Source organism: Corvus kubaryi, unplaced genomic scaffold (genome assembly GCF_017639235.1).
Source record: "Corvus kubaryi isolate FWS band 111438036 unplaced genomic scaffold, C.kubaryi_AGA036_p1.0 37300, whole genome shotgun sequence".
In the NCBI taxonomy this organism is placed as follows: domain Eukaryota; kingdom Metazoa; phylum Chordata; class Aves; order Passeriformes; family Corvidae; genus Corvus; species Corvus kubaryi.
Genome location: NW_024581093.1, coordinates 11,927,944 through 11,953,078, shown reverse-complemented (window position 1 = coordinate 11,953,078; position 25,135 = coordinate 11,927,944).

Below are 25,135 nucleotides of genomic sequence, written 5' to 3'. Positions count from 1 at the left end.
CTTGTCAGCTCAAAAATACTCTAAGATACATGTTCTAGACACAATTATGAATATGAGCCTCCTGCTGTCACATCCTGGTAAGGAATTCATGTGACCTGTATGACAACAGTGTGGCACAGTGGGGTACTGGGCAGGGAACCATCCAGCAGAGAGGCTCACACTCACCTGCTCTCTTGATAGCAGGTCCCTTTGCTGAGGAACATGAGCATATTGCTTCTGCTCTGATAGGAGAAATTCATCAAGGGTGTGTTACATTAACCCTTATGTCAATGACCTTTCAAAGCATCATACAAGATGAAAGTAAAAGGCTGAGACCTGCAAGGAAGTAAACTGTGCACTACACACTAAGTAGAATATATTATCATGACAATTACTTTGTTACAGAAAGCACCTTCAAATACCAAAAAAATTGCACAAATCACTGCACCAACGAAGCTGAAAAGACTGCTCCTCCTCTCTTTGATTTAACAAGTAATTAATGAATACATAAACCCCGGACAAAACTTTAATCTATCCCAGTATAAAATAATTAATCATTCATTCCACGTTTAATCCTGTTCTGATAAATGTAATTAATATTTCACAATGACACTGCAGAATAGAACAGTACCTGGGAGCAGAGAAGACAGCCTTTCATTTCTCCTTTGTTCTAATTCTGAACTGATGGGTGCTTCCTACAACTGGCAGGTAATCCAGAATACAGTGTTCCCCCACAGCTGTAAATAAAGGTTTGTGAATGGCATATATTGTGATTGTAATGAAGATTTTCTTCTTCTAACATAGTATTTAAAAAAACCAAAATGATAACAAAACAAAACTCAACAACTATGGAAAATAAGCCACCTGAACTTAGTCAACCATTTTTCTGACCTGACAGCACTCGGGAAACCAGAGCACAAATATTTTGGCCTATACAAAGTCACTGAACATATGCCAGGGATGGGGATAGAGAACAAAGCATGTGCAGATTGTCTGCTTCTGTCCACAGAGAGCTGTGCTGTGAGAAAAAGCAACTGGATGAAGATTTAAGTCCTCATTTTACTGCAGGAAAACACTGACATCTTTTTTTGAAAGCTTGAAGTCTAATCAAGAAATGTGTTGATGTGTGCAAAATTAAATTGCAGGAAATCCTATGTTGATTTTTCTCAGGATGACACATCTCAGGTATCCACATATTTCAGCAAAGATTTTCACAAGGAAGATTCTATAAGAAACAAATTGACTTGGGATCCTGCTACCCAATTACTCAAAAATAGAGAGGCATCCCTTCAGAGGTGTCTCCTTGCTCAGCATTCTCCAGTAGGGCCACAAATCCTTCTCTCTAAACAAATGCTAAATACACTGTCATAATTTATTCTCATTCAAATGCAGAAAATCCCCCCAAACCCTTGATCAAGAATACCATTTGTACTGACAAGTTTTCACAAGAAATTCAGCTTGTGACACAAACCCCTCCTGGAGTCATGTAGTGATGCTCACATGAAGACAGCTGTAATATCTCCTTTTCCTAACATACTATATCATGCTACTATCCCAGCTATCATTAATCTAATTCTCCATTATGTCCCAAATTAGTAAAGAGACAACTTTCAGATGGGAGTCTCTGGTGGAGTAGGACTAAATAAAGTAACCTGAAACCAGGCAGCTTTAATTTTGGGACCCATCAGGAGCTATTTTACCTGCAAACTAATTTGCATGCCTGATAACAGCTTATCTGAAGTGACTGATATTTTTAACACCTAGATAGCAATTCTAGCCAATTATGCTGGACAGCATTTGCACAGTTACAGAGAACTTTGATTTAGGATCATAGTTTTATCAGCTGAGATTAATTTCAAAAGACTCTGTTTTCCATTAGCTCTAAATACTTAAAAAATGCACCTAACTTCTCACTGCTGGAATAGAATCTACAGCTGTTAGGAACCTGAGTCAAACTCCTTTCTCAGAGCACTTCTCAATGCTAAAATAAAACCTAAGTAGCTGGTAAAGTGCTAGTTTTAGGTTTACAAGGAACACCTGACCTGATTTGGGGCAATAAATCGTTGAGGCAAGTGTCCTGCTCCTAACAGCAGCCAGCACCAAAAGCTTCCAAGGAATGCTCTGGCACCACAATAAAGCCTTAGCAATAGATTTTATTTTTGTGTTTCTTGATTGAGTCAACAGTTCTTTTGCACAGGAGACAACTTAAAAACTGATTGTCTATGCCGCATCTTTAACTTGTGCTTGCAGCAGTGGGTGATATTTATACCCTTGTACCAATAGTCACATGGATTTGTTGGCCAGCTGCTGCACTGTCACCTCATTTCTGAATCCCACAAGGAAACCTTTTCCATATTCATGAACACTGCATTAATTTCTAAGATCCTGGAAACCCTCACTGAAGCTCTGTGTTATAATCCAATTGATTTTTTTTATTGCTTAAGATCAACAAAGCCTTAATTCACTGTCGGAACAGTGTTGTGTGATATTTTGTATACATACACACATAACATTATATCTGTTATCACATGGTTTTACTTCTATTCATTTATGCTAATTATTTTAAATGGGGAGGATTAAATTATTGATATATGTAAATGTACCATTTTACATTAGATTTGATGAGATTGCATTATGAAGTATAACTCTTGTAGAAAAAAACGTATTTCTACTCTATAAGAGAACCAACGTTAAATTGCAATGGTAGCTCTCAGCCAAGGCTAGACCCATTCATGCTAATATGACCTTCAATTAGTGAAGCAGACATCTCAAGACCCAGCTATTTTATCAGACACACAGTATAGGACGAGGAAATGTTGGTATCCTTGAAAAATTCTACTTTGAGGTGACCTTCTACTTAGCCAGGCTCATTATGCAAAACAAAAATAATTGTGCATCTTCTTCCTGGTCTCACTTAAGGTTTTCAGCAAACCTCAAATTACAAATAATGATTTAACCCATAGATTTATGTTAATACATAGCAGCTCAGACAGCACATGCATCCTGTACAATTCCCCAGAGACACTGGTTTCCTGTGTTTTCTTTTACTTAGCAGCAACAGATATAAGCTTTTACTTAAAAAACCACTACACATATACTTGGGTCCAGATTTTTTAAATAGTAAATACCATTGTGACATCCTTAAATAGCAAAGAGTTTGATGGTCTCCCTCAGTAGTTTTCTCACTGAGGTGTCCAAACAGCTGCAAAGCTTTGCTGAAAATTTGGTTCACTTCAGTGCTTAAGTAGTTGAACCATCAGATTTCTTTCATACTTATTCAGAAATATGGCACCTTTGACATGACAGACAAGTGGAACTATATCATACTCGATTTGTAAGCTATAATGTATTCAAAGATGTTTAAGGCTACTAAAAAAGTGTTTATTCTAGCCAGAAGGAAGATCAATTAAATCACCACATGGAATATTCTCCAATTTTAATATGAGCCTTTTCAGCAACATGCTGTATGCAAACAAGGAGTGCCATAAAATGTTAATTTATAAAAAGTCATATTCTTTTAAAGTTATGTATTAGAATACAGAGAAATAAATTAGAAAGAGATGTTTAAGTACCTAAATACAACAACAAACACAAGAGATCTTAAGGTTAATGGGAAGCTGACTATTAGGAAGCAACCACCAGGACTAAGAAGAGTGAAAAGTTCACGAGACTGGAAAGGATTGTAAATCATCATAAGACTTACCATTGAAAGAGAGAAGAAATGGTCAAATAAAGGAGAGCTTCCCAAAAAGTTCAAAGAATTGGCAGGAATGGAGAGGAATACATAAGGAGACACAGCTGGTATATATATTGCCATTAGTTACTGAAGTCAGGTGAGACATAACAACTTAGATAATAGTTAAGGATTTGGCTGTGCAAACCCATAGACAGGATGAGATAATAGACAGGTACAATGGGATCGTGTTCTATTCTTGGTACAGGAGAGAACCTGAAAAAACTTTTTGTACAGTATCTATACAATTCTCTTTAGTTTTCTGTCATATTCTGAGCACTAAAATATGTCACAATACTTACTTTTTCTTTCCAAACTGGTCTTCTCATCTGAAACTATTTCATATGTATTAGTCTTTGTCTGTGCCTGTCATCATGTATATATATACACACACACATTTTTCCAGCACTCCTCCAGTCAGGTGAGGATGGAGACATTCCTGAGTCTTTCAGGATTCTCATACAGGTCTTAGACTAGGGGGGTTGTTTGTTTGTTATCTTGTTCTGGTTTGACTTTTTTGGGCAGGGGTAGAGGGCTGGAGGACTTTACTTGATTGGTTGGTTTGGGGGTTTTTTGTTTATTTGTTTGGTTTTTTCTTTTGGCTCTTTATTTGTCATTTTTTGCTTAGTTATCTGAAAACAGAGTTTTGAACCCTTATGGCAGTGGGCGTAGCCAAACTGTTAGACACAGAGTCTGCTAGTTTTGAGTGGTTCTTAATATTTCACGCTTTCTTTTTCCCTAAACGAGATTAACAGCCAGAGAAACGGGTCTCTAGAAATCCTCTTGCTTTTCCCCCCCGTTTTCCATGAACCAATGCAACAGGCAGCCTGGGAAATGTCCCTTTCCCCCGCTCTTTCCTGTGGATCGGTGCAACAGGCCGCCTGGGAGATCCCCCTTTTGCCCAGCCTGGCAGATCCCCCCTTTCCCCCGCTCTTTCCCGCGGATCTGGGCGGCAGGCATCCCGGGAGATGCCCCTTCCCCCGCTCTCTCCGGGCGCGGCGCTCGGCGGGCCCGGGGCGCGCCTGTTCCTGCAGCAGCAGCGCCACCTGCTGTCCGTGCTCGGCGCTGCTCCGGCCACCGCCGTGCCCGCCCCGCGCCGGAGTTTTCTCACCTGAGTGTCCAAATAACAGCAAAGAAACTTTTTATTTCGTATTTTTTTGTATCGGGGGACAGGCCGCTCCCGCAGCGTGCCCTACAAAGCTCCTGGTGGCCGCGCGGGTCAGTAACATTTACGTGACATTTTCCAGCAGAGTGGTTCTAAAATCCTCACTTTCTCCACATTTGTGAGAAAGGGTAAAACCAACAAAGGCAAAAGCCTGGTACGATTCTGATTAAGTACAGCCACTAAGGTAGACACTGACAGCTTGCTCCCCAGAAACACCCCTGACACTTCTGTTGGAGCATCTCAGGGGGTGGTAGGGTTGAGGTACAGGTAGGGCAGCAGACCAGGACAGCATATTAACAAGAGTGTAGCTGCATTTCCTCGAACAACATTTCTAAATCTGGTCTTTAGAGTAAAGGAGTAGCTCATCTTCCAAGATCATGTCTTGCCAATAGTTTAATTTACAACCAATTAAGCCACATTCACTCTTAATTTCACATGCACATACACAATTTTCTTGCTTGCATTTGTGGGAATGAGCTTAGGGGGTTTTTTAAGAGGAGCTTTTTTTTCCCTTCACCACTGTTTGATAGAAGTCCTTCTGATGGCTTACAGAGCAGTGGTGGCCCACAAGAGCAGCGCCTGAGAAACAGTCCCGCTTCATCTGTCCTTCATCTATCAAATACTTGATTCATTTGATGGGGGCTAGTACTTGCTCTTGGCTTTGCTCTTTTTGCTCTTTTTTTTTCGTTGTTGTTGTTGAGGTTTTGGTTTTTTTGTTGGCTTTTTTTTTTTTTTTAAATTTATCTTGTTCTCATAACATCTGTAGTAGATTCTTTTATGTATAAAAACAAAATCATACCTTGTACACAGGTAGTAAAATCACTGATTTGCTACTACAGTGTTTCTCAAAGTAGCTGGGTTCATTCTGGCAATGTACTTTATCAAAGCTGTATTTTACCCACAGCCAAACAAACCATGAGCTGTTACAGAGGAATAATTACTTTTCATATTAAAATATGGCTCATTTAAAATGACAGCTCATTGTATCCATTAAACATTACCTATTCTTCAGGCTGGAGTCAAGACTGCTTTCAGAGAGTATTCATCTTGCTGCTGAAATGATTGAAATAACTCTAGCGTAACACTGTAAATATGATCAAGGCAAAAAGCCAGTCAATAAAACTGTCAGTTTACCCTAATAAAGGAGGAAGGCCTTTGCTGTTTCTCTGTAGCAGACAGTTTATTGTCCAGCTGTATGTGGTGGCTTCAGGACATCTGGCCACTCAATCATCAAGTACCAAGTCCAGAACACCAAAGGAGCCATAAGCAAAATAATCAGCAGTCTATTTCACTTTTGTACTGAAGACCCTGCACACAGCTCTGACACCAACAGACTGCATGGTCTCGGTCCAAAATGCATTTTATTTTAACATTCCTGGTAGCTGTCAGAACACAACAAAGAGCGTTGTTGGAAAGACAAGCATGTCATATTGCCCAGGCTAGGTCATACTGTTTATATGGTGGGGCATGAGTCTGGGAAACTTTAACTCAGCTAGGAGCTCGTAGGGCCTTGTCCCAGTGCCTGCCTTAAGCCACAGCTGGAAGCATCAAGAGCATCGATGCTGCAGCTGGGAGGCATAACAACCCTCTCAGCTGAGCCTGGGTGGCTGTCAGCTGTTCTGCTTTGAGACAAAGTACCTTTGACCTAATTCAGAGGCATAAAGGATGGGTTCAAGACTATGCCAAAATGGTGTGGCTAATGCTTGGATCTGCAGGTAAGGCAGTGACATTCTTTGCTCTATTTACCCTAAAAGCAGCTCCCATCCAGGCTGAAACATCCACCAAATTACACAACCAACTGAACCAGCTGCTTCCCCCTGCAAACCCTTCTGTAAGGCCTCAGGTAATCCTGTGCACATAGAAATCCCCCTGCTTTAGCAAACACATCAATCTCTCACTTTCGTTGCTACAGATTAAGGCTTAAAAGTGCACTTGATATCTGGATTTTCTGGTGTATACAACAAAGTTCAATATATTGATATGAGCTGTAAGGCTTATTTCCTTCAGGGTGCAATCAAAGCATGGGGATTTCCACAGCTCCAAGTGCACAGCTTTAGTCTGAGTGCAGGTACAGAAGCTGCTGTGGAAGCCCACAGGCAGCTGATGTCAGAATAGACTGAGACACCATGTTGGTGGGCAGTGCTGGCCTATCTGTGTGTTTTCACTTCTGAAAGTGATCCTGCATCCTGTGCTTTAGCAAACTTCCTCCAGGATAGTTCTGGAAAGCAATTACACATCATGATGGTGCCTGCCCTCATCCCCAGTTCCACAGGAAGCACTGTTCCTCCCTGTCTTATGAGTCTAATAGAGATCTGTGTTATCTCACAGAAAGGACAGAAATGGATTTGGAAAGCCAAAAGGCTTAAGTGATCTTCTTCCCACACCTGTGCACCCAGAGGGTCAGTAACATAGAGGCCGGGCTAACACAGACACTGAATTTGCTGAAGAACTGATAGGAAGTAGTAACCAGCTCGTCTGATTAGCTGTTGAAGTAAATTGTCACTAAGTTCCCAGGCAGCCTCAGACTATGGAGGTTTGAAAGATAGGAAGGAAACTAACACATTACATAGAGGAGGGACACAAGAGAAGGACAGGAAGTCCTAACTAACAGGGACTTAGGGGTAAAAAAAGAAACAAATACCAAATATCCTTTCTTTCCAGGTGAGTTCCTGCTCTACTGAAATACAGAGCTGTCCTCTGTCACCTACCATTTTGTTTGTGTTTGTTCAGCTGTGGAGAAATCTGTCTGATGAAATGAAATGTCTCATCCCAGAAATGAGGTAGCTGCTAAGTGAGAGCACTGGCTTCACACAGTCATAAGGCAAATGCCTTAGGACTGAGCTGTTCGACCTGCAATGGAAAACAATTTTGGTTTTTTTCTTCCCACTGAGCATAAGTCTTCCCTGTGTCTCTGTAGCGCTAGTGAAAGCAAATTTCACTGGAAACTGAATCTATTTACAAATATTTTGACAGATTGAGACAGTTGCTCAGGAAAAAATGATTAAATGTATGCAGATAAAATACAGTGTCATGTGAACAGCTGCTGCACAGACCCACAGCCTGTGTGGATGTAATTTTATTTATGCTTTTTAAAGGCTATGTGGGTGTCCCTGTAAAACAGAAACAAAGAGAACATTACTCCTGTTGGTGATAAATTAGAGAAAAATCTCAGATGATTAATCCTCCAAAATGTGCAGTCTTGACTTTTTTTTTTTTATTTTTTGGCAGGAAGATATACATGCAAAATTGTACCAACACTGCTCTTGTATACACTCACACATCCCATTCCATAGATCTCATTGGCAACTCCCTTTGAGGCTGTCTCAGTTCCTGACTGGAACAGGTCATTATGTGTGTGCCTCAATCCATCATTTCTGAAGTATCCTGCAAAGAGATTGCTATTAGAAGCCAGTGCAGTGAAACCAACTATCTTCCATCTAGAATATGACTTGCATCTTTGTGTCACATCTTATTTTTCTATTTCAAACATTATATTACCTAACTATATTGTTATTTTTCTGTAGGGACAGAGATCATGTTGTACCTTCTTTTCCTGTACCAATTACTGCTATTTTAAGACTGTGTAGAAATGTCTGCAAACAAACATTAGCTGGAAGTTCCTGATGCTTTCCCCTGACACTGTCATTGGAACATTATGACCATAAATGCCCTTGCCTATAGCAGTTATAATTGATTTTGTTTCAAATTCTGGACACCTGAGCAATGAAACACTCAAAGTGTTCAAAATACCAGGATCAGTCTATAAACAAAGGGCAACAAATTTCAGATGCAGCTGTTGCACTGAGTGACATGAACAGATAAACTGCTTCTTCATAAATGCCAGCACTTGCTATAACGTGTCTTGCCCAGCACTATATAGAGCAATCACAATCTGCACAAGGCTGTGATCCTGACTGCAAATATACAGACACACTTCCTCACCTTTACAGAACTCGAGATATATGTTTTGACACCCAAATTCACATACTCAATCCACCACTAGAAAACAAAAGATCAGTGGGGGAAAAATAATTCAAAGTGCATTGCTCTTTGAGACCTCAAATAATCTTTTCATACAGGAAGACTGCAATACCCAGATAAAAGCATGCCAGTTCAGCTGGATCTCCACTTAAACAGAAAATGGAAGTGCAGGGTGCTCAGACAGCAGCCATGAAGCAGTCTTGGGCAGTCAGAGCCACACTGCACGTGACCTTCCCTCAGCAGGATACAATCCTGGAATGGCAGAGCAAGCTCAGCAGGTTTGCTGGCTCCTGCCCAACACCAGCAAGCAGGGCAGATGATATTCTAGAGCCTCACAGTGCCAAACCAGCTCCTGATCTCAGACAATCAGCATTGTGGGACGCCTTTACTTCTAAACACAAGAAGCCCCACAGTACCCAGTATGAGGTCATAAAGAATTTAGAGGTGAAGGGGATATGCTCACCCAAAGGCAAATCTTGCAAGGATAACTTGGAATAATGCTGAGGGTTTTAAAGTGTGAACCATAGCAAAAAAGGTAATGATAAGAATGATCTATAAATGCCCTATTCAAATGTACAAGATGTCTCTTACTGTTTATCATTCTTTGAGCACTTCCCTTGTCAAATTCTACATTGCGACTGATGAACAAAAATATCCACAGTGTTTCATAATGACACGGCACAGCTACTTTAAGGCTGCTGATGAATAAGGAGGCCTTGAAAACCACTATGACTGTGCTGTTCTTTGTTTGCCACATCAGAAAACAAATGCCAAAACACTTCATTCAGGGTCTTCTATTCATCAATGCACTAAAAAAGAATAAAAAAATACAGGAGCAAAAGACTGGGTCTAGAAATAACACTGTGTTGAAAACCATTCTCAAGGCCAGTGCCAGCTTACTGGGGAGCTCCTGCTTGTGAACTCATACCCCAACTTGCCACCGTGCACTGCTCAGGGGACAGGAACTATTTGGTTCATATTTTCTCTTACCTTGAAAATTTGGTGAGCAATAGTTGAGCATGCATTTAAGCACTGGCCATCAACAACTGGATTATTTGTATTGTTTGTCTTTTAAAATTGTGGTGCATTTGCTGACTGCTGATTAAAAAGTATTTTTGGACAAGGGTTAAAAGACAGAAAAAACCTACATATTCACACAGGATGATAGGAAAACCTGTCACATCACAGAAAGGAGAACAAAGGCAACAACAACAACCTGCATACCTTGGGAAGCTGATACCACACCAGAAGATACTGGAGTCTGTCAGGACTGAGGATGGGGCTCAGGAACTCTCAGAGCTCTGTGAATCACAAAGCAGAGTTCACCATCTGGTCACTTGAGAGGAAAATACTGCAACTTCTAACCTTGCACTAACAGTTTCAATTTAATTTTAAAAAGAAAACTTTCTGAACTATAGGAATTTTTTTTTTTTTGCATCACTTTGTTTAGAAATAATAAGCAGGTGCATTTTCCACAAAATTTCTTTATGATAAAATGTATTCCAACTTCATGAAGAAGCTTACATTACTGTTAATTAAGATTAATAGTTTCAGGAGATTCTGAGAAAAATAACGCCTATACTCATAAAACTTGATGACAAAATCTGATCTGTTAGAGAGAAAAGTGATTACTCTAATGCATTATAATGCTTGATACATAGTCTCACAGCTCTCCCTGCTGTGTTTTGTATAAACTATGAAGTCAACAAAGCACTGATAAAGGAACAAATTAAAGGCAGAATTCACATGATTCATATTTCAATAGAGAGGAATTAAAATAGACAATGGCTCCCAGACACAGAAGGAAAAAGCAGAATTTCTTGTAGTATTTCATTCCTGACCCCATTAGAACTTTGTGATACTGAGGGTCTATCCTCTCTTTAACTAGTACACATATTAACTGTTAAGTCACCCAACTTCAATTTATGATTGACATCTACAACATAAAAACTTGGTGCTATATTTGAAAAACATGACACCCCTGGTATAAACTGTTTGATGAATGTTTGAGAATCTCTACCTTTTATCAGAAATCTGCATTCTTAGCAAGCCTGAACCATTCTCCTTAAGTTCCTCCTCATCTGAGGAAATAGCAAAGTGACCTCATTGAAAATTTCTTTCCATGGACTATTTTCATCTGCATCCTTTCAAACTCATCTCTCTCAATTTCAAAGAAGCAGATAAACTGAAGAATTGCCTAAAGGAGCAGATGAAAGCAGAATATGCCCACGTTACCAATGCAACACACTAACAGGAGTCACATCTCTAGCCCTTTGTTTCTGGTAACACAATGGACCTGCCCTGCTGACAGCAGCAGCACGTTGCTGAAACTGCAGAGGTACCATCAGCCTTCAGTGGGACACAAAAGCATGAACACTTCTGTGAGAGACCTTGACAGCGCTGCCCAGGAGCCCAGGCTTTGAGTACTATGAGGAACAGCTTGCTGCTTTTCTGTACAACCCAAATATTCAGGGCTACCAGCTGCTGATAAGCATTTGCCAAAGATATCCACTTCATTATTTAGGCAAGACACTGGAAATGCCACAGTAAAATTTTCAAGGGCCTTCCTGAGCTGACTCTTGCTAATTATGGCCAAATATATTAAAAAAGTCATCATTGTGTTTAAACGTATAATTTCTGATACAGAATCCTGAGCCTAGTTGTACCTTTCATTTCTCCTGTGGTCAGCATAACACAACATGATATACTTAGTTCACTGTATGTGCATCCATGACTTGACTAGAGGATTCTGTTGAATATATTCTGCATTGCATAGCTGGGCACAAAAGAGAATAATTGTTCTAAATGTGCTCTCCCACTCCAAGGTAAACACCAAGAACTGATTTTGGTAAATATTTGTACTGTGTTATATCAGCTGAGTATATGCCCTATGTTAGGCAAATGAGCTGCCCCAGGGTATTATCTTCATGGACTGTTCGCAGTTCTACGAAGCTCTCATCACATCTACTCACTAAAATAATTTGGGATATTGAATACCAAAAAGGGCTCCACAATGCAAACAAGTCAGTCTCCACTGTGCTGCTTTTATAGTTTGACAGCTAAGAGAGCACTTAAAGGAATTAAGCTGAGCATGAGCAGGTGCTCTGTCTTTGCCCTGTGTGCTGAGTACTGACTATGAGGTGTCCACATGATCTTGGGATAAAACACAGAAACCTGAAACTCTTACAGGCCACCAGCAACTGGAGGCAGCAGCTTTGATGTATCATTATTTCAATTGTAAAGGGAAAGACAAATCTTACATAAATGCATAGTGATGTCACTTTGGTGACACAGGCACTTCTTCTCACTCTGTATCTGTTCCTGGACCTTTCAGACTAATTCCTAAAAAATAATAAATTAATCTAAAATAATGCCAAAGTCATCTTCCCCTGCTTGTCCCATCTCTTTCATGCAGTGAAGTCCTAAAATTAGCCAAAGGAAAAATTACTGTCAGAAAATTGTAGGAACCAGGTGTAGAGCTGGGGCAGCCTGCTGCAGGTCCTGGAGTTTGCTCTGGCTCTCCTGCCAGGACTCTCTGGTGACAGCAGCAGTCCTTCTGTCTGTAGAAACTGAACTGAGAGCTTGGCTGGGGACAGCAGAATGAATACTTCAATCCAACACTGCTGAGAAAGCCAGGTGGATGACTTCTTTCCAAACATGTTCCCTGTCCCAGACTGCCCACAGGGGAGAGTCCACTCACTCCTGTTCACTAAATAAGTATATAGCCCTCCCAAACAGCGCACAGCACCTCCATCCCAATCTTCTAATGGAAAGGAACAGAAAATATGGAGAACTATAGTTTAGCTGGAGCCTCATTTCCTCTCTTCTCAAGGCTTGTCAGTGACTTTAACAGCCAGCTAAAGACAATTGTGTTTCTGGGAAAACCTGTGGTAATACATATAAGCAGGAGATGGCATTTGGAATCTGCAGCACTCCAAATCCTGGAAAATGGACACCCAGTCCAAAAAGTAACTGTAACACTTTTAGAGTCAATGTTCAAGTGCCAAATGAGAAATAATGGATGATTTCTCTGCAATGATATCTCTTTTCCAGATACAAAGAGGGCTCTACAATTTTCTTTCTGAAGAATGAATTATTTTGTGCAGAAAAAGAATCCCTCATTGCTCCCATGAATCACATTGTCAAGAATCATAGAGAAAAGGAAATCAACTCTTCAATAAAAACAGATTTCTGATACTTGGGATATGTAGGTGGTTGGTACAAAAAGCCACTCAAGAAACTAAGTAACAGATGGCCAAATCGAATAGGGGGATACAATGGCACACTGGTGTGCTCATATTTAACTATCTGAAAGGCAAATCTTGAATTTCTACAAGATATTCTACCTTGTGCATTCTTGCTGAGGAAAATAGACACTTGTCAGCATCTGTGTGTAGGGGTAACCCTCCACCTCCCAGTGGAGACAGTGCCGCAGGAGGGAAGGAGCCAGCTCTGTTGATGGGGTAAAAAGAAGAGCTATTGCCCCCACAGCCCAGACCTCGGTGTGCAAATCTATTTCTGGTTCAGAATCCTTTACCCCGTAGATGATAAAGAACAGAGTGGAAAAGGATAAAGAGCTTACATGTGACAACAAACAAAATTACACAAGGACTCTGTACTCGATATTCAGGTCGGAATCTAACTCTGCCCAAAGTTCAGCAACATTCAGCTCTAGGGTTTTCTTCAAGGCCAAATCTGGGAACAAGAGAGAATGAAAGATCTCATTATGTGTGTCCATTGCATGGAAAAACCTCTTCAACACACCATGTGAAATGCTTTGTATTTTAGAAATCTATCAACCAGATCTAGTGCACATTGAAGTTAACAGAAAGCTTCCCACAGGCTTTACTGGGCTTTGGTTTAGGTTACATGTTTTAATTCTTTTTTCCTTACAACAGAGAAGCACAGTAAATTATAGAGGTTCTCCTTGCTCTGTTCCCCTCCAGGCTACAGGCAGCATGCACAGAAGCTTCTCTCCATCTTCTTCCATGTTCATCTTTGATGAGGGCTCCATTAAACTCTCCCAGTTGTTACTGCTCAGAAGGATTTAATGACTGGTGTTCAACCCTGATAGCACTTAATAATAGCATTTACGTAAGGAATTTATGCTAAAATGGTTTTATGGTTAGCATGAGAATGTAGAAGCAATAATAATAATAATAATAATAATAATAATAAAACCAGACACAATGCCTTTTTGAATTCAAACTCTAAGGCAGACATCACTACTCTTAAAAGTTAAGACAAGTGAAAATACAATCTTGAATCATAATCTCTCATAATATCATTTTCACAATTACAATTCTGAGGAAAAAAGGCATTTTCTGTACTTATTGGTATAGAGATTATAAAAACATAAATGTGCTGCTTAAATTTTTTGTAGGTTTTAGTGAATACAAGAAGAAATCAATACAAGCAGTGTTCTATTATCAAACCTCAACCTTTCCAAACTTCTGTGTAACACCCTGGGGGCCATGACTCCTGACTGTAAGTAATCAAGCATTTTAAAAGGCCAAAGACCAAAACTTTGGTGATTAAATACCCTACTTAGTCCTGGGAGAAGCATTCAACATATGCTTCTGCAGTGGCATTATACATTAATTTTATGTCATCACATCCATAGCATGTTTTATCACTTTTAAGCAGCATCCCTTAATGTATACAACTGCCAGACAGAAACTCTGAAAATGAGAACTGATATTTGCTGGGAGGAGACATCAAGAAGATCATTTACTGTTTCACAGTGCAGTAGATGGATGACCAATGAAAGCATCCATCCCAAGGCAGTTTTCTTCTTTTACTACTGAAAGGTTTCATCGCCTTGGATAAGGCACTCAGTTAAAAAAAGATGCAGTCAGGTCTTCATGATGCATTAAACAAGGTTTGGTGTTTTCTTGGTTTTCTTGGTTGTTGTTTTTTGTTTGTTTGTTTTAAAACACATTTGAGCATTACCAAGTTTCTAAGGCAGAGAAAGAAAAAGTTTGTTTCTGAGTCATATTTTCAAGGAAGAAGCAGAGAAAGTTCCTTTGTTTTCTTATGGTCAGAAAGTTTAGTATGATTAAAATGTAAAAGCAAGCTTCAAGTAGTCCCATAAAGCATGTCCAGTCTCATCAGCATTAGAAACATTGCTCAAATCAAATGTATTTGAGCGTCCTCATGCAACTCTTTCCAGCCCATCTCTCAGCGATCTCCTCAGCATCATGGGACATACTACCAGCTCTGTTCCACGTTTTGACCATTTTCAAAAACCTCTTGCCAACCCTCCCTTGCTTAAAATTCATCTCTACCCAACTGCTCAACCAAATGCTGCCTTCCCTCTCCTGCTGCATCTCATCTGCCAATGTCCCCATCTTTTTCCTCCTGCTCAGGGCTGTTGCCACAGCTGTTCATCCAGCCAGGGAGCAGCGCCGCTGAATTTTGCAGGAGAAGAGCAAGTGCAGCCCCTCACTTTGTTAAGAGACCCTTTGCATTATTTGTTTCAGAGGCAGCCACCTTCACTCTTGGATTTCTAAATGGGAGAGACGAATTAGGCAAGAAGGCGGGCAGATGCCTGTGTAAAAAAGCCCTTTCTTATAAATAAATGTTACAGATTTTAGTTTACAAAGTAGATTAATAATGCAACTACCAGATAGAATTCAGAGAAATTTTGTACAATGCTTTACAAAACTGAGGTAGTTAATCCTGTAGCATATGAAAACAGTCACAGTATTAATGCGTGACTCTCACCTTGGCAATAGGAAGAAGTTTTTTTTCATTTTGAACATACCAGATTCCCATAAATGTGGACTACCACACTCCCTAGGCAGTGGCAAGGTCTATGCCCTCTAAACATCTGCGAGGTACTTAAGGATTTATTCACAGGCTGCCACGATGAGGCAGTAGTAAGTTGTGGTGAATTCAGCATTTACAGCACAAATGATGCTGCTGAAGTGCTAATTAGTGCTAATTTGACTTGGCCCATTTTGGACCTCTGACAATCACTGCTCTTCAAAAGCAAGCAGGTCTGGCGTATGCTCATCTGAGGAAAAATTCCACCTATTTCCCTATCTGTTATGATATTTCTAAGGCAAAACAGTAAGAAATTTAAAATATCTGTGTTTTCCTAAAGTAGTAGCCCAGGCTGGCTGCCGCTAGAGATTGATTTCTAGAAGAGAATGTTATTTGGCTTAATTGGGATTGTCAAAAGTATTAGAGCAAAGCTAGAAAGAAAACATGCCACTGAGTATAGATTTGAGTGTTGAGTTAAATACTTGCTCAGAAGTTAATAAAGAAAATAACTTTCTTTTTTTTTCCTTCAGATAAGCAAAAGCTGTTTCCCAAAGAGAGGGTCATGAAGAGAGAAGCCAGTTTTTCTGCTTTTATCCTCTGCCTTTGGGCCCTGATAACTGTACTTGCCTTCCCCCATTCTCACTAGATGAATCGGGCTAGTGAAGAAAAACAGCTTAGAGATGCAGTAGGTTCATCCTTTGAGAAACCTGATGCAGTAAACTGTCTTGATCAGGAATATTTTTTTCTACTAAGATGAGCTACATAATTTGATTCCTTGAAAACAGGGACTTTGAAGCTACACTCTGCCTCCAAATACTTGTCATTTGACCCAGAAGGCAATAAGTGAAAAATTCTGAACAAATAAATCAAAAAAGCTGACACACTTTTCCAGGCGGCAAAGCTTGCGTGTGCTAACAAAAGGCTTGATTCTCTCTGCTTTTGATCTCTGCAGAATGACAGGCCAACAAAAGCGCGACTCGGTGATCGACAGTGCAGCAGAATGAGGCCAACAGAGTCAATACCCAAAAGAAGAGAGAGTAACTACTCCAGTGACTTCTCAGGTGGATGAAACGCTGGGCACTGAACACTTTGTAAAAATTACAATTTAATAATAGTTTTAAAAATGCACTTAAATACTTTGAAGACCTAAGTAACAAAAACACCTAAATAACCCTGTTTTACGTTTGATGCAGTGCATTTGTGCCTTAGGTCTCCACTACAACAAAAGGAATAGGAAAAATATTAGATAATTTCTGATAGCTGATCATTTGATCAAACTATTGGCACTAAAAATGAGTGGCTCCAGCATCTTCACAGGGCAGTGGGAAGTGATGGCAGGCAGGAAATAGAAAAATAAATAAATAAATAAATAAATAGATACAATCACAGGATGATGCATTGCAACTTCTAATAGATGATAAGCAGGAAATATATTTTTGTTGATTAAAAACCTCCAGATCATAGAGTTGAGAAGAAACAATAAATATACACTGAATTGAAGCAGAAATCATTCAAAAGACTATGGAAAAAAAAAATAGCATTAGGAATTATGTAAAGCTCTTATCCCATTTTTTACTGCTAAACCTACCAGAAAACTAAAAGAAAACAAAACCAACAACAACAAAAAAAAACCCCAAAAAAACCAAAAAAAAACCAAAAACGAAACAAAAAAAAGAACCCCCAAAACTATGAAAGATGCAACAGGAAGTGGTGTTGTGAATTCATCCTAAAAGATCATTACATGGACATGTTAATCCAGCTCCCTGTGGCTTTTACATTTAAACATTGCTCACATGAAGTTGAAGCCTGCACTCACAGGTAAACAAAGCACCAGCCCCCCTTTGTCAAACCTCAGCAGAGATCATCCCAGGCCTGCAGGGAAAGGGAACAAACAGGGCAGGACACGACATTCTCTTTTCCCTTGATTGTTACAAAGATTACTTATGCAATAGATCAGGAGCTGGCCAAAGACATCTGACAACATGTTTGAGAACATGCATGAATATAAATCTAGCAGCATGCATTTACTTGAATTTTATTCTCTTCCTCCTTCCTATATTAACATTGAATTGTCTCCTTTTTTTAACGAGAACTGTAAAAACAGTGATAGAAGAAGAATAATTTTTACATATACACAGACACCCTGCTGATAATGTTCGGGAAATACAATGATATTCTGAGTTTTTCTTAGTGGCTTTTTACATTTTTGTTTACTCAGACGACCAATCCCTCCTAATGCCTTACCAAGTAAAGACACACAGCCTGGAAACTCTTCTTTGCAGGTGATAGTGCACTTCAGTCATTCTCCTTGTTTTGCTCTATTCCAGATTTCTCAATTCCTGTACTATCTATTTCCATGGCATACTTATACCTATGGAGTTCCCTGATAGCAGCTTGGGTAGAGTTTATACTCTACTTTCTCTCTGGTTTCTGGAGGATGAAGGACCACATTTTAGTGACTCCAAAATCAATCCAATCTCCTCAAAATGCAGACAAATACTGCAATAGCAGAAGGTCTTAGAAGAAAAAACGGGTTGTCACCTGTCTTTCAATGACCACAGAAGACTGCTAAATTAATTTCCTTAATGTATTTGATGAAAAGAAAATTTTTGAAGTTCTGATTTTAAGTTTGCGGATTTGAGGGCTCAGTTGCAGCAACAACAACTGTTAACACAGGCAGATGAGCAGCAGGAAAGGCAAACTAATTGAGAAGACTTTTATAAAGCAACACCCATCACCATCTACTGTTAATTCTCCTAAATGCATATTGGCCTTAGAGTTGTCCTGTACAAAGCAACGTTGCTGGGACTTGCGTAAGAAAAGTGGCTTTAACTTGCAAAATTCCTGTTGTGACTTAGGGACAGGCTCTTCATCCCTCTCAGCACCAGGGGGCTCCTGGAAGTGAGACACTGGAGTCCACTGACATCTTGGGAAAAACATTTCCAACATATTCTCTGCACAAGGCCTGTGGTGCTGTTAGTCTCTGCACTGCAGGAGAGGCACTCTGAGATCAGGGCTGGGCTCCGAACACTGGCCCACTAGCCTTTTCATCATTAACTAAATTCACTCACTGTGCACTACTGCAATGAGCAAAGCCCTTTCTGTGCACACCTGAACAAATTCTCCTTCATCTTCAAATTGGACAGCTCAGCAAAACACCTCTTTTAATTAGGACTAAAACTTTCATCGATAAATATCTTGCATTTACAATATGAGACAAATTTATGGTGCTGCTGCTTGTAGCGACACATTCTCAATCCCCTTTCTGCTTTTCACTGGTATTTTTCCCCACCAGTGCTGTGTGTTTGGCCAGTAACACCTGTTTCTAACCCTGCTGATGGAAACTGCAGAGCTGCTGCATAGGAGCACCATGCACACAAATGCTGACGGCACTGAGTGCAGAGGGAGTTGAGTATTGGTTGTCAAAGATGATTAAGAACTCTGTGCAACTTCATTCAGGCAGATCATACGATGCTCTAAAAATGCCTCAATAGCAAACTAAGCTTTAGAATGGGCTGATAAGCGGACATTATTCACAAAGAAAAATAACTAGAATTTGGAGATATTTTGTTAAAGGAATTTGAATGGGGACAATAAACCACGAGGATACATTTTTTTAAAGCAGAAGCAGCCCAGACAATTCTCAGATCCAGAGATCTCAGCAATCCATTTGTGTACATAACTAACGATTTTCATGCACAATTACTTTATTATTCAAAATATATTTATGATTGCTATGCGTTTAAGGTGAAATTGAATACTCAGCCTTTGCATGGTCTAGAGCTATTAAATACTAGTTTGCTGAGGTGTTCAGTGATACATTTCTTAATCGATGAATTTTACTAGAATCAAGTATTACCCTTTGTTGATGCAGCTCCAGGTTGATCAGCCATGGAAATGTATTACTTGTAATACAGATTAAATGGTATTTCTAGAGATGAAACCTTGGCACTGTTTCAAATAGGTTTTTATTTAAAAACTTACATTTTTAATTCCTTTTGTGTGTGAGAGGATTTTCCCTCAAAATATTAAATAAGCATAATGATGCTTTTGGTCTCTATTGCTACAGTAGACCCATGGCTGAAATAATTTCACTGACCTGTTCAAAATGTGAGTTTTGCTTTCATAAGTATTAAAGAGCTAGTTTTTAACAGGTCTGCAACAGAATTGGCTGCCAAAAAATAAAGCTTCCTAGGGCAAAATATATTAAAAATTTCCAATATTTGACACATGCATCAAAGAGGTTTCCCTAAAATCACCTGTGCATTTCAGCACCAGGACACCCGCAGCACAGGCTGGGGGCCAGACTTACCAACACTGTGGAAAAAAAAGTGGATCTTAACACAATAAAAATATTGTTAAATAATTTTAAGCTAAACATCTTGCACTTGGATTTTTAAACAGCTCAGAGTGTGTCAGATGGGGGATAATCCATAACGATACAGTTAAAGTGCAGTTTCAGGATAACCTGCCTCCACATCTCTCTCGATTAGAGCAACTTTTCTCTTAAGCTGTCCCCTCTGCTTCTCAAATGCCTTTGAAGAAAGAAAACTAAAAGTTCTTGACAGTGCTATTAAGGCAAGTAAATTGTGCTTCCCACTCCCTTCTCCTCATGCCAGTAGCCTGACTCACCTCTGGATATAGATGTACACACAGGGAGAAGTGGTTTTGGTGCATTCTCCTCCAAGTACATCCAGCCACATCTTTACAGATGTGTCCATTTGACCTTCATGGCTGACATGACTTCCAGGTCTGTCCACAGTCTGATGTAAAATGAAGCAACAGAGCCATGTTAGTGTGGTCCTAAACTAGTCCCAGCACAATCAGTTCAGAGAGCAGAGTATTAAACTGGGCAAGCTGCCCATGGCTTACAGTTTCTGCGAGCCTGGACAAATCGTAGGCAGATTTTAGTCAAGCAGGACTGGGTTCAAGAGACATTTTAGGCTTACCTATACACAAGTGATATATACCTTGCCTTTACAATACGGTAAAGGAGGATTCCCCATTTGACACATGGGAAGGAAAGTACAGCCAAATTCAAAGATGGATCCAGGTGACATGGGAAACCACTGGGAAAGCTCTCATTCAGCCTTTTAGCAGTCACTTCAGTTGACTGCAGTGCCTCCTGCTCTTCCAAGTATTTACAGACTGCTCTCTAGTATGACAAGCAGTACCACATATTTCTTCAAAACCAGCAGTAGAGACTAAGATGAGAGCTGTTGATAATTTCTCTTTATACTATTTCTTGCCTGGAAAAAGAAACCTGAAGACTGATGGCAGCACCCTTCCACTGCCTCCTTTCTCCTCTGCAGAGAGGGTCCTGTCTACTGTTTCCAGGCCCAAGGGAAACCCAAATCATGAGCATCTCTGAGTATGCACACACTATTCGGTCACTAATTCTGAGACCAGCAGTGGCATGGATACACGGTGAAAGAGTTAACTGCAAAACCACTCTGTCTCCACTGTAGTAACACATTACACCAGCTTCATTTTGTAGCCAAAGTTTAATTTGTCCATAACTTTGACAATAAACCTGATTCATGAATATGCGTGACCATATCTTAGTATGCTCAATCTATATTTACATCATAAGATTACTTGCTTAAAGAAAAAAGAGTGGTAGATTTTGATGAGAGTTTGGAGATGTTCCTTCGAAGCCAAGAAGGGCTTGCATCAAGGGTACAGACAGTACTGGTACTGTGTGGAAGGCTGTATTCAGTCATGAATTTTGATTTGTTTCCCTGCTCTCACCTGTTGAGCAGATGCCTCAGACACCATCCACTTCCTCCCTCCTTTCCTTGTTCACCTATTTGGATTGCAGACCCATGAAGCAAAATCTTTTATCCAATGGCAGTATAACACCTTGCACAACACAAGCCTATTATCTGAAACCTGAAGACCCACCTCAGGTATACGAAAATGTACAGGAGTGAATCTGTCTGGAATGATGGCTGAATGGATTACTGAATGTCCAAAGAATGAAATGCCAAAGGCTTTGAATATCATCAGTTGATGAAGGAAACTCCTCCTCTCCAAAAGTCATGTATAAAGGAATGCATAAAATAGCCCTCACATCATTAGAAGAATTTTCATTTAGCTGCCACAGGACTGCACATCTTTGAAAGCTTAAATGGCTTTTATTCCCCATGAATTCAGAGAATTTTCTTTTAGCTCCATGTGTAATTTTAAATAATTACACATGAATAAATAAATGAAAATCAAAGAAACTGTCTCTGCTTAGAAAACCAGCTTAATTTGGCATGCTCTGCTGCACACTTCTAAATGCTCAGAATCTTTCAGGCTTTGCTTAAACCAAATGCCTCCATACTGTGCAAGTAATCTTTATAAAAAATATTAAATTAAATTTGGCACTAAAAGTTAGGTGTGAAATTCTTAAATTGTCTCCTGAAAAAGGAGTCATCAGGTTCAGATAGGGACTGCCATCCTTGTTGCCTCCAAGCACACATTTATTCAGAAAGTAAAACTCACCAAGAAACATCAAATTAGGTGCACAGTAAGTGTTGTCACAAGTCTGCCTTGCCCCCTGCAAGAGTCACAGTATACTTTTTAAACTGTGCTTATGAGCTCCACTCATTGCATGGCTCACACTGATTCAGTCAAGCTATTACTGCTTGTCCCCTTCCTGGAGCAGGCTGCTCTCCACGGTGCCTCTGCTGACTTTTGCTGCTTTGTGGATCTCCCAGAACCTGCTGTGCCATTTCATTGCCCACTCTGGAAACAGAAAGTGTCAGATTTTACTGATCACTCCACCCAGTTCCTTTCAGTAGCTACCAGTGGACTTTCTGTAACTGGGCAGCTGCTGTGTCCTAACCAGGACAATTTGTGGAGGGGACCTCAGCTCTGCAAAGCCTTTCCTCCCTACAGCCTGAGCCTGCTGGCTAAAGGAACAAGTGTTGAGTCCTGGGGACTCACTTGCACAGTTCTCCCGCCTGGAAGGCTGTCTCACAGGTGTTCAGTATGACTATGATGCCAATTCTTTGGAACAAAACCAAAACACAAAAGAGCCCAATCAAACCCCAAAACAAATAATCCCCAAAAAATACCCATAGAAGGAAAGGGGAAGAAGTTTAATCTATATAACAGCACACAATTTCTTGCAACTATAAATGCGCAGAGCCTGATTTTTCCTGAAATCAGGTACTTTTAAAATATGTTATAAAATTGGAAATAATTAGCAGTTATCAGTTATCAAATCTATCTAAACATTAGAAATCCTGAACTTTGAAACATTATAAACACACATTAGAATGGAGCCATGAAGAGCTCAGAGGTTTTAAAGTTCTACCACTTTCAGGACAGTATTTTCAGAGCAGTCTGAACTGCATTGATTAACATTTCAAACCCACGTGAGTCTCCCTGGAGTCCGTGGAATCAGCTCTCCGTCTGTACAGGGTTTTCTACTTACAGGAACTAAGGATCTGAGGACCAGACGCTGCACTGGCATGTCCACTTCATTTCAGGAGGAGTCTGACAGTGTGGTATCACTTAAATAATGAAGTACACATCTGGCAGGAGATTGCTGAGGTTGGCTAAGTTTGTACAAGGTCAATTCATCCTCTAAGCTTCTGTATGCTGCAAATGAAGCAAGAAGTTTACATGGCAATCAGCAGAATCCACCCATTGATCTCAGGGTTTGTTTGCCAAGTAGCATGTCTTTCTTTGTAAATCAGTTTTGGTTGTATAAAAATAGGAGGGAATGGTATTGTATTGCTCTGAGACATTTTCTGAAACTTACCATTAGCTAATTCATACATATTCAAAAATATGATGCTTTTTCTTTTGTAAGAAAGTAGAAAATTACAATTCACCACATATGGCAAATGGAAAAGTGTACATATCTCTTCACAGACCTACCCCACTACCCTGCTTTGCAAGTTATTGGCTAGTCTTAACAAAAGGTGGATAATCCTTGAAGTAAGTGTAAATAATACAGCATCAGGTTTTGAAAAATGTGTTTAGTTAGTGCTTCCACTAATTTTCACAGAAGAACAATACATGCTCAATATGAAATGTGAAATTCAGTATCCTAACACATTATTATTAACTCACTTTACAGAATAGGCATTAGTTCTGATAAAAAGTTTCATTTAGAAATTCTTCCTATGTTAAAAGAAATAGCTGACATTTTTATAAACTCAGTGTAACATAGAAATGAGACAAACATAATGAAAAATTACTTTTATCATTCAGTAGTCCACAACATTAAAAAAACAACTTGGTGAGTAAGGGTTGTAGGTTAACATTCAGATCTCTATGATTTTTCTCATTGTGACGATTATACAAAGTAGCCTTTCTCCAGAGGTCATGGAAATCAGCTACCTTCACTGCAGCTCAGTGCTCTTACTACAAGCAGTCTTTTCATATGAGTTTCTGGCATTCAAAAAAAAACCTCAAATATTTTTTGCAGGTTTTCTTATTCTCTGTAATCTGAAGGTACTAACTTCAACATTGTTGTTGTTGCTTTTTAATTTGTTGATGTTAATTTAATGTTGTGGCTTTTTTAATGTCTCCATTTGTCAAGCATTGATTTTTCATCAATGCTCCTGTCAGAGCATGGACCAGCTGCTGTGTCTCATGAAGTGACAGAGAGAGAGGAGAGCTCACCCTCGCATGGGTGCAGACGCAGACACTGATCAGCAAGATCACCGCTCAGTCTCTCTCTGACCCTCTCCCCCTGACAGCTTGTTCTTCTTGGAAGTGACAATGTCAAGTAGATACCAAGGGAATGGGGCAGAAAACACCATCAGAACCCTCCTTCTGATAGCCCACCACTGCCGTGCCAGCAAATATCAGGGCTCCATAACTGAGCTTGTGTGAATAGGGCTGGCCCCTTCTGCAGAGCAACTCAGAGCTTCAGCCACCACAAGTGATACTTTCTGGTCTTGTTTCTTCGTGTCTCTTTCCTGGGCTTTTGTCCTGAAGTCACTGAAAATCTAGAGGAGAATCTTAACAGAGAAATCTGTAAAAAGATAAATATTTTCCTTTCATGGCTTTTCCCACTGGTCTCAGTTTCATGTTGCCATCCTGTGAGAAAGGTCGGTCTCCTGTCCACCCAGGACACTGTAATAGGCACTTCAACACTGTAACTTCCCATTAAAACAATGACCTTTTCAATGAGCTGCCTTTTTAAAATCTTAGTTTTATGAGCCAGCATTTTAATAAAAGGAGAAAGTGCCTCTGATGACCATGGAAAGTTCTAATATGTTGGCACCAGTCCATTATGATGCCAAAGTAACACCCCAGCACCCAAATACAATTTTAAGTATCTTTCATCCATGCTGTGCTTGGTTGTTTACCCCAGAGAATGCACAGAGAGCCAATCAAGATGTTTTTTTCCTGTGGGGCTCAAGAGCTTCCCACATGCCTTATCACCAAAAAGATGTTACTCATGCAACACGTTACCATGGAAAGGAGCCACTTCATGCTTTGCTCATGTTGCACCTCTTCCTTTTGTTTTTCTACCTTGAAAACAAGGACACTACATTCTT